This window comes from Suncus etruscus, chromosome 6 (genome assembly GCF_024139225.1).
Source record: "Suncus etruscus isolate mSunEtr1 chromosome 6, mSunEtr1.pri.cur, whole genome shotgun sequence".
Lineage (NCBI taxonomy): Eukaryota > Metazoa > Chordata > Mammalia > Eulipotyphla > Soricidae > Suncus > Suncus etruscus.
Genome location: NC_064853.1, coordinates 4,649,555 through 4,659,799, shown reverse-complemented (window position 1 = coordinate 4,659,799; position 10,245 = coordinate 4,649,555).

Here is a 10,245-nt window from a genome sequence, read left to right as displayed (position 1 = left end):
TTTTTCTTCCTTTCTTTCTTCCTTCCTTCCTTCCTTCCTTCCTTTCTTTCTTCCTTTCTTTTTCTTTCTTTCTTTCTTTTTCTTTCTCTCTCTTTCTTTCTTTCTTTTCTTTCTTTCTTTTTTTATCCTTCCTTCCTTCTTTCTTTTTTCTTTCTTTCTTTCTTTTTTCTTTCTTTCTTTCTTTCTTTCTTTCTTTCTTTCTTTCTTTCTTTTCTTTCTCCACACCAGCTATGCTTAGGACTTACTCCTGAGGTTGCTTCAGGGAAAGAGCATGTTGGGTCACCCCCTACAGTTCTCTGGGCTTACTACTGACTCTGTATTCAGGGGTCACTCCTGGAGGGTGTCAGGGACCATCAGGGGTACCACAGATTGAACCTAGGTCAATCGCATGCAAGACAAACACCCTGCCTGCTGACCTATGGCTCCAGCCACTAATCAGATTTTAATCTTTGTTCCTGAGTAATAACCCCAAACCTGAGTGTAGCATTTGCAGCAGCCCCTGGCTGTCAACAGGTGGCATTACTGTGCCCATAGTTGTCCTTCCTGGGTGCAGGCATGGATGTGTCACCCAGCTGGTTGGTGAGGGAACCAGCAGCCAAAGTCAAAGACCAGGCCCCTGAGCACCCCCAAAATGCCTGTCTGGTGACCCCGAGCACCACCCTGACCCGAGCAATGGAAAAAAGAAAAAGGCCAACTGAGGCTGGAGTCAGCTCAAGGCACAGGCTTCGCATGTGAGGGGCGTGGGATCAACACCCTGCACCACAGGGTCCCCCATCACTGTCAGGAGTGACCCCGAACAAAGCTGGAATAGCTCCTGAGCACTGCTGAGTGTGGCAAAAACAAAAGAGAGAAAGAGGGGCCGGAGCAGTAGCACAGTGGGGAGGGTGTTTTCCTTGCTCACAGCTGACCCGGGTTTGATCTCCAGCATCCCAGAGCCTCTGAGGACTCCCTGAGCCAGGAAGGCAGGAGCAGGGAGTCTGCCAAGCTAAGGGGTGAAGAGAGGGGGACAGGGACAGCTGTGCTCAGAGATGGGAACTGGAGAGCATCCCTCCCAAAGCATGGAACCCCTGAGAAGACCCTTTAGATAATGGGGGGTCCCCAGGTGCCCCCCTTGCCCCAAAGAATCTCTTTCCCTGTGGCTGTGTCCTGGGGTATCTGCCTGCCAGGCTTAGGCATGGCCAAGGACTGTGATGCCAACCTTACTTTTTGTTTATTCATTTAGTTTTTAGGGGGGTGTCCACGTGCAGTGGTGCTCAGGGGTTACTCTTGTTCTGCACTCAGAAATCTCTCCTGGGGGCTGAAGAGATAGCATGGAAGTAGGGTGTTTGCTTTGCATGCAGAAAGACAGTGGTTCGAATCCCATATGCATCGCATATTGTCCCCTGAACCTGCCAGGATCAATTTCTGAGTGTTGAGCCAGGAGTAACCCCTGAGTGCTGCCGGGTGTGACCCCAAAACAAGCAAAAAAGAAAAGAAAGAAATCTCTCCTGGCAAGCTAGGGGATCTCTATAGTGTGCCGGGAATCCAACCTGGGTCAGCCTTGTGCAAGGCAAGCAGGTCCCGACCTCACTGTGCTTTCTCTCTGTACAGGCCCCGACATGCACTACTCCTTAGTGCGAAGAAGGCGGTTTGGGAAAGATGGAGTTAGTGTAGCCTTAGACCAGCCATCAGCTACCAAAGGAGCATATAGACCGCCTCCCTGCCCCCCCACCCCCGTAACCCAGACCCACAGTCACCCCAACCCAGCAATGTGGCTGTGGCTGTGGCTTCTGCTACTCCGTTTTCTCTGGCCCCCAAAATCTCCCGTTGACTTTGAACCCTGATTTTCGTCTGATGACTGGCAAGTCAGTGTCCTCTTACTTGGCTTTGTTCTGGGTCCATCACGGTAGACCCACTCCTGGGCCTCTCTCTGCCCTTTACCCTTCAAGGATATTTCCGAAGCTCATCAGAACAAGTGATTTCCTTCAAAACGCCTGTTTTTCTAGGGCCTCCAGTTTGAGCAACTGTGCCATGGCTGACAGTGATGCCATTTGCATCACAAAGTGATGTTCAGGTGGAGATAAAGAAGCTTTTATTCACCCCCTTGTGCCACCCTGGAGGCAAAGGAAAGGAAGAAACCAGAAGGAGCCATCCGCCCAGGACAACAGGAAAGAGCCAGCTGCCCAGAATAACAGGGAAAAAAACAGCCTCTCAGGATAATAGGGAAGATTCAGCCGCCCAGGTAGCAGGAAATGCCACCTTCCCAGGGCAGTGAGGACGGGGGCGAGACCAGCTGGAGGGTCAAAGCCACTTGGGCCTGGAATCCGGGCAAGTCAGTGCCCGGGGCGGCCCAGGAAGCCCTGGAGGAAAATGGCTTCGATTTGCCCTTGGCTGGTGAAGCTGATCCTTGCTAGCCCGTCCCAGATGTGAGCTCTGAGAAGTAGAAGGAAAAGCCCCAGAGAACCTTTCTCAGAAGACCAAGGGTCCATTTGGTATAAACTCTGGGACATTTTGCCCAAGACAAGCTCAAGCTTCCCCAGCCACCACACTCTGGCCTGTCTCCTTAGATAAAGTTGAGAATAATTCAACTCTTCTCAGCAGCTGCAACCTACAAACAATAAGTGGATTAATAACCAGGATTGTGGCTGTCTGTGTGTCCACAGACACAAATATGTCACAAATATGAGTGCTGGGCCAGAGCTGTGGCACAGCGAGGAGGGCACCTGCCATACAGAGGACGAACCTGGGTTTGATTCTCAGCATCACTTATGGTCCCCCTGATCTTGCTAAGAATGATCTCTGTATGCAGAGCCAGAAGTAACCCCTGAGCACTGCTAGGTATGGTCCTGCTCCTCAAAATGAGTGAATGAATATGACTGTTCTACCTACCAAAACAATACCCTGCAACTGTGGTCTTCTCCAATTCTATATCAAAAGTTGGTTGGGTGGGGCCGGAGAGATAGCACAGCAGTAGGGCGTTTGCCTTGCACACAGCCATACCAGGACAGACGGTGGTTTGAATCCCGGCATCCTATATGGTACTCTGAGCCAGCCAGGAGCGATTTCTGAGTGCAGAGTCAGGAGTAACCCCTGAGCACCACCGGGTGTGGCCCAAAAACCAAAAACAAAAAAAAAAAATGGTTGGGAGCCAGAGTGATTAGCACAGTGGGGAGACATTTGTCTTGCATACGACTGACCTGGGTTTGATCCCTAGCATCCCAGATAGTCCCCCCAGCAAGCCTGCCAGGAGTGATTCCTGAGCACAGTACCAGGAGAAACCCCTGAGTAATCCCAGGTATGGCCCCAAAACAAAACAAAACACAACAAAACAAAATGTTGGTAGGGGCATTTGCTAGCTGACTTGGCTGTGAAAACAGCATTCACCAAAAGGAATGCTTCTGTATTACAAATGCCATGTGAGCAGTATTCGGAAGAAAATGATGTTTTTCTTTATTTCTTTTTCTCATCTTGGCCACTGAGATGTATAGCGCTGCTAATGGTAAGATTTTCGGCCTTCCCTCTTTAAGATCACGCACAAGACAAGGCTCCCTACTCTCACCGCTAGTATTCAACTCAACACAGTACTGGAAGCCCTGGCTATAGGAAACAGGCAAGGAAGACATATTAAGGGCACTCAGATTAGAAAAGAAGTCAGGGGGCCGGAGAGATGGCATGGAGATGAGGCATTTGCCTTTCATGCAGAAAGACAGTGGTTCGAATCCCAGCATCCCATACAGTCCCCAGAACCTGCCAGGAGAGACTTCTAGGAGCAGAGCCAGGAGTTATCCCTGAGCGTCTCTGGCTGTGGCACAAAAACCAAATAATAATAAAATAATAATAATAATAATAATAATAATAATAAACAAGACCCAACCCACGACAGGCCTGAGCTCCAGCCAGCCCCCTGCTCTGGGAGTCCATGGGAGTCAGTGTTTCGGTGCATGGAAGGAGGAGAACAGGAAGGCAGGGAGGCCCAGGAGCAGGATGGGAGACCCTGAAGGCTGCCTGCTACCTGTTTCACCTCCTGCTCTCTGCTGCCCAGATCTGGAAAATAATCAGTCGGATTATACTTGGGCTGTTGTGCTTTTGTGTCCCAGGAAAATGGGAAGAACAGGGCCCGGAGAGATAGCACAGCGGTGTTTGCCTTGCAAGCAGCTGATCCAGGACCAAAGGTGGTTGGTTCGAATCCCGGTGTCCCATATGGTCCCCCGTGCCTGCCAGGAGCTATTTCTGAGCAGACAGCCAGGAGTCACCCCTGAGCACCGCCGGGTGTGGCCCAAAAAGCAAAAAAAAAAAAAAAGAAAAAGAAAAGAAAATGGGAAGAACAGAAAAGCTCAGAGGCCTCCCTAAAACGAATATAATTCATTTGGTGACACCTTCTTTGGACAGTTCCTTGCAGTGACATCTAGAGAGCAAAGTACTTGGACCCGGAGCAATAGTACAGGGAGGGCACTTGCCTTGTACGTGACTGACCCAGACCTATTCCTGGCACCCTGAGCACTGCCAGGAGTGATCCCTGAGTACAAAGCTCTCAAACTTGGGTGTGGCCACCAAAAACAAACAAATAATTTTAAAAAGCTCCCATGCCAGGGTCAGGCCTGCAGCACATGTTACATCTGAATGGCCTGTCCATCCCTCGGTCCCCTCCCATCCTTCACTCCTATCCTTCAGATTCAATAAAAACAGGCCCTGGGACTCTCAACGGATAAAGTGCATACATGTCTGCCCAGGCCCAAACCTCGATCCCTGCTACACACGACCCCTGGAGCACCATCAGAAGCAGCCACTGTGACCATTCCAAACAAAGCAGAACAGGGCTGGAGCCATAACCCAGCAGGGAGGGTGTTTGCCTTGCATGTGGCCAACCTGGATTCGATCCTTGGCATCCCGTAGTATCCCAGAGCCTGCCATGAGTGATGTTTGAGCTAGGAGTCACCCCTGAGTACCACCGGATGTGGCCCAAAAACAAACAAATAAAAAAACAAAAAGAAAACAGCCTTGCAGGTGGCCGACCCAGGTTCAATCCTCGGCATCCCAAAGGGTCCCCCGAGCCTGCCAGCAGTAATTCCTGAGCACAAAGGTAAAAATCACCCCTGAGTACCACCAGATGTGGCCCAAAAGCAAATAAACAAAAACAAAAATAAACGGAACAGGGCCAGAGAGATAGCTTGGAGGTAGACATTTGCCTTGCATGCAGAAGAACAGTGGTTCGAATCCTGGCATCCCATATGGTCCCCCGAGCCTTCCAGGAGCGATTTCTGAGTGTAGAGCCAGGAGGAACCCCTGAGTGCTTCGGGGTGTGACCCAAAAACCAAAATAAATAAATAAACAAACAAACAAATAAACAGAACAGACCCAAATCAGTCAGACCCAAACCTGCTAGATGTTGTCCTCGGTGGTTAGGGACCAGCCCCAGAGGAGTTAAGTGCTGACTGGATCTGCACATTCACAGGGGCCCGTGATGGCCCCCCAGACTTCCATCTCAGGGGCCAGGTCCTCCTGTGCAGCGGGCAGGCCCTGGCTGGCTTATATTCCGTGGGTTGCACTCCACCCCTTGGGGGTGTGTAAGACAGGTTTGTGCCTCCTGCCCCACCCTCCGTGGTCAATAAGTAATCCCAAATCTATCTGGAATCCCAACTCCCCAGAGCCCACGGGAAGGGTTGCGTAAGGGAGGAACTGGCACCCCGTCCCACTGGAACTAATTGCCACCAGCCCCAGTGCTTAAAACAACATGTTCCTTACAGGCTGAGTGGAGTCTCAGGTCTGAGATCCAGGCTCCGGATCTCCAGGCCCAAGACAAGACAGTGGCCAGCGGGCCAGGTACCCTCCCCAGGTCACCTGCATTCCTGGGCCTGTGAGTTGGGCCCTGAACCCACACGCCTCCTGCATTTCTCCCCTTCCCGGGATCCTCCAAATCAAGAGATCCAATTCAGCCACACCCGCGAGTTGTGTCAGGAATGCTGACAGAGACCCAGGAGGAGTCCCTGGACATGTAGGAGGCGGACAAAATTCTGCCCCAGGGAAGGAGGGAGGGAAGGGCAAAGTGGGAGAAGTCCTCAGTGTGATTTTCCACCAATAAAAAATGTTTGCCCTTGTCATGAGGCACCAGGATGGAGGGAGCAGATGGGCCATGGGAGAAGGTTTTGGAGGAAACCATTTCAGGGGGGAAGTGTGTGGCCAGAAAGTGTTCACAGCACTGCAGGATGGGGAGTGGGGAGCACGGCCTGTAGGGTGCACCTGCTGCTGAGTATGGGAGGGCCCACCCATGAGTGCACATGGCTTTGGGGAGGGAGAGTCCATACTGGAAGTGGAAACCCTGTTCCATGACAGCGAGCCTCCCTGCACCGCTTTCTCTCAAGTCCTGAGTCAATCTTTTTTGTTTGTTTGGTTTTGTTTTCTTGAGGGAGGGGGCCATACCTGGCAGTGTTCAAGGGGTTACTCCTAATTTTAGGCTCAAAAATCACTCCTGTGGCTGGAGTGATAGCACAGCGGTGAGGTATTTGCCTTGCACATGTCAGACATAGGATGGACCTGAGTTCGATCCTTGGCATCCCATAAAGGTCCCCTAAGCCTAACAGAGTGAATTCTGAATGCAGAGCCAAGAGTGACCCCTGAGTGCTGCAAGGTGTGACTCAAAAAGAAAAGAGAAAAGAAAAACGAAGAGGGAAAAAAATTCACTCCTGGTAGTTCAGGGGACTGTATGGGATGCCAGGGATCAAACCCGAGTTGCCCAAGTACAAAGGCAAACCTCCCTCTGTGCTATGGCTCTGGTCTCGGAATTCATCTTTTTGTGTCTGATTACAGATGGTCCCAACTGTCCGTATCTGGCTTTGGTTTGGGGTTTTGGGTGCTCAGTGCTGACTTCTTGGTCTGTGCCAAGGGAATCACTCCTGGCTGGGCTTTGGATGGATCCTGTGGGGTCCTGGGGATCGAACCCTGGTTGGCAGCTTGCAGTGCTATCACTCTGGCCTGTCAGTGTCTGTTCATGGTCTCCTACATATGAACTGTAAAATATCAAAAGACAGGGTGAGCCCAGTTGTTGGGTGAGTGCAGATGCCCTCGCAGTCGTCGGCAGAAAACCAGCCACTCTGTACCGAGGCCTTGGTCCGGAGTCACTGTGCTCACTTCCAGGCCATCTGCTCAGCTCTGGGGAGGAAAGAACAGGCTGGTTAGAATAAGACTGGTGACTATGGGCTCCCACATTCGTGCCAACCCTGTTCTCTAAGTAGATGCACAAACTCCAGGCACCCACAGGGGTTCCTGCTGCTTCAGGTCCCTCCTGGCTGCAGAGGCCTTACCCAGAGGCAAGGATTGTGGCTCCATTTCCCATCATGCCATGGGATCTGGCACCACAAAGGGCCATTGGGGCTCGCTGGAGCTGAGATTGGGGCAAGCAGGCTCTGGAAGTGGGTCACAGCGACGCCCCTTCCCACTCAGTCTAGCAGGTGGGGAACCAGAACTGGGCTCTGTCCCCAGAACCAAGAACTACCTTAGGCAGAGAAGCCACAGTCCAGAGGTTGAAAAGGCCCTGGAATGGAATCAGATCAGCAAAGAGCCCACATCTGGAGTATATGAAGCCAGTAAGAAAAGTGTCTGGGGCAGGAGTAGTAGCACAGTGTTAGGTGTTTGCCTTGCACGCAGCTGACCCAGACTGATTCAGGTTCGATCCCCAGCATCCCATATGGTCCCCTAAACCAGAAGCGATTTCTGAGCACAGAGCCAGGAGTAACCCCTGAGCATCACCAGGTGTGACCCAGAAACAAAACAAAACAAAAAAGGGCCTAAATGGGGGTAGAAGAAATGGCATAGCAGGCAGGGTGCTTGCTTTGCCCAAGCCAACCTGGGTTCCATCTCATAGGGTCCCCCAAGTTCCATCAGGAGTGATCCCTGAGTGCAGAGCCAGGAGTAAGCCCTGAACACCAATAGGTGTGACCCAAATACAAAACAAATGAAGAAATAAGGAAAAGTCTTGGAGGAATGGCACCTGCCTTGTGAGCACATGGTCACATCCCCAGAGATCCACACGTTCTGCATGAACTTTGCATGCAGCCAACCTGGAGGACCCGGCCCCCCCATATAGGTCCCCTGAGCACTGCTAAGAGTAGCCCTCAGCCCAGAGCCAAGAATAAGCCCTGAGGACTGCCAGGTTTGACCGAAAGAACATATAAATCTGGAACCAGAACAATAGCACAGCAGGGAGGACATTTGTCTTGCACACGGCCTACCCGGGTTCGAACCCCAGCATCCCAGATGGTCCCCTGATCATCAGCAGGAGTGATTCCTGAGAGTAGAGCCAGGAGTAACCCCTGAGCATTGCCAGGTGTGGCCCCAAAACAAAAACAGAAACAAACAAAAAGACAAACAAACAAAGACAAACTCCTAAAAGAATGGATGGTAGATGGGACATGGGGGAAATCTATGTTTATATACATACAAAGATTATATTTTATACGCATATTATATATTCATTTAGATTTATATAAACATGTTTATATATAAATATTATATATATATATTTCCACACAAGTTAGGATCAAAGAGAATGCCAGGGATAGAGCACTTGCCTTGCATACGGCTGACCCAGTACCATAACCGGGGCCCCTGAGTACTGCCAGGTGTGGACTAACCCCCACGCCAAAATAAAAAGAGAATGTAAGGAGACATAATGTCTCCTAGGAATAGACACCAAAAGCAGTCTTAAATTATGAAGAAATTAAATCATCCGTTTAAAAATATGTTCACGACTCAAAAACAGGCCCAAAGAGGTACGACCGAGAAGGTTTCCCCCTATTTGTTAAGAAACAAATAGCACCAAATCTCCCCTAAAATACTGTCTTGAACGGGCACGGGTAAACCACATCTTGTGGGGTGAACTTGTCTATGATTAATCTTTACGTATCGTCTGTGCTGTTTCACAGCGGCGGGGAGCAGGGGGACATGCCAGCTAGTTGCCTGGGGAAGCAGCAAAACCCAGTATTTAATCTATGTTTACTCTCTTTTTCTTTCCCAGAAAAGACATTCTGGACCAGAGCCATGGCACAGTTGATCAAGCACTTGACTTACAGGCAGCAGATTCAGGTTTGATCCTCAGAACCCCATGGGGCCCCCAAGCCCACCAGAAATAATCCCTGAGCACAGAGCCAGAAGTAAGTCCTGAGCACTGCTAGATGTGACCCTCCCACCCTAAGAAATAAACAAAATAAGAATTTCTGGAAGGGGTCCAGAGCAATAGCATAGTGGGGAGGACAGTCACCTTGCATGTGGCCAATCCGGATTCGATCCCCAGCATCTCATATGGTCCCCTGAGCCTGCCAGGAATGATTACTGAGCCCAGAGTGAGATGTAATCTCTGAGCATTTCTTAGAATGGCCTAAACAACGAAAAAAGAAAAGAAAGAAAAGAACTGTCGGTGACAAGTAGCTGTCTACAGCTCATTCTAGAAGGCCAGGAGGATTTGTTTTTCTGTTTTGCTTTGTTTCTGGGTCACACCCAGCAGTGCTCAAGGGTTACACTGAAATCACTCCTGGTAGGCTCAGGGGATCATATGGGGTGCCAGGGATCAAATCCGGGTCAGCCACATGCAAGACAACACCCCTCTACCCATTATGCAATCACTTCAGCCACAAGAGCAGGATATTTTTGGCATCAAAATTTTACAAATGCGGGGCTGAAGAGATTTATGAGCATAGAGCCAGGAATAACTCCGGAGCGCTGCCGGGTGAGACCCAAAAACCAAAAAAAAAAAAAAATTTACAAATGCGGGGCCTGAGAGATAGCATGGAGGTAGGATATTTGTCTGCACTCAGGAGAACGGTGGTTCGAATCCCGGCATCCATATGGTTCCCCGAGCCTGCCAGGAGGGATTTCTGAGCATAGAGCCAGGAGTAATCCCTGAGCGCTGCTGGTGTGACCCAAAAAACAAAAACAAAAAAAAAATAAAATAAAATAAAAAATAAAAAAATGGGGGCTGGAGAGATAGCATGGAGGTAAGGTGTTTGTCTTTCATGCAAAAGGTCATCGGTTCGAATCCCAGCATCCCATATGGTCCCCCAGGCATGCCAGGAGCAATTTCTGAGCATGAAGCCAGGAGTAACCCCTGAATGCTGCTGGGTGTGACCCAAAAACCAAAAACCAAAAAAATTAATTAATTAAATTTAATTTAAAAAATTACAAATGCAGGAAGATGCCTGGGTGGTGGCAACTTGGGGCTGGAGTGCATGTGTGAGGGTCAGGTATGATCCCTGTTACCATGTGGTTCCTGAGCAC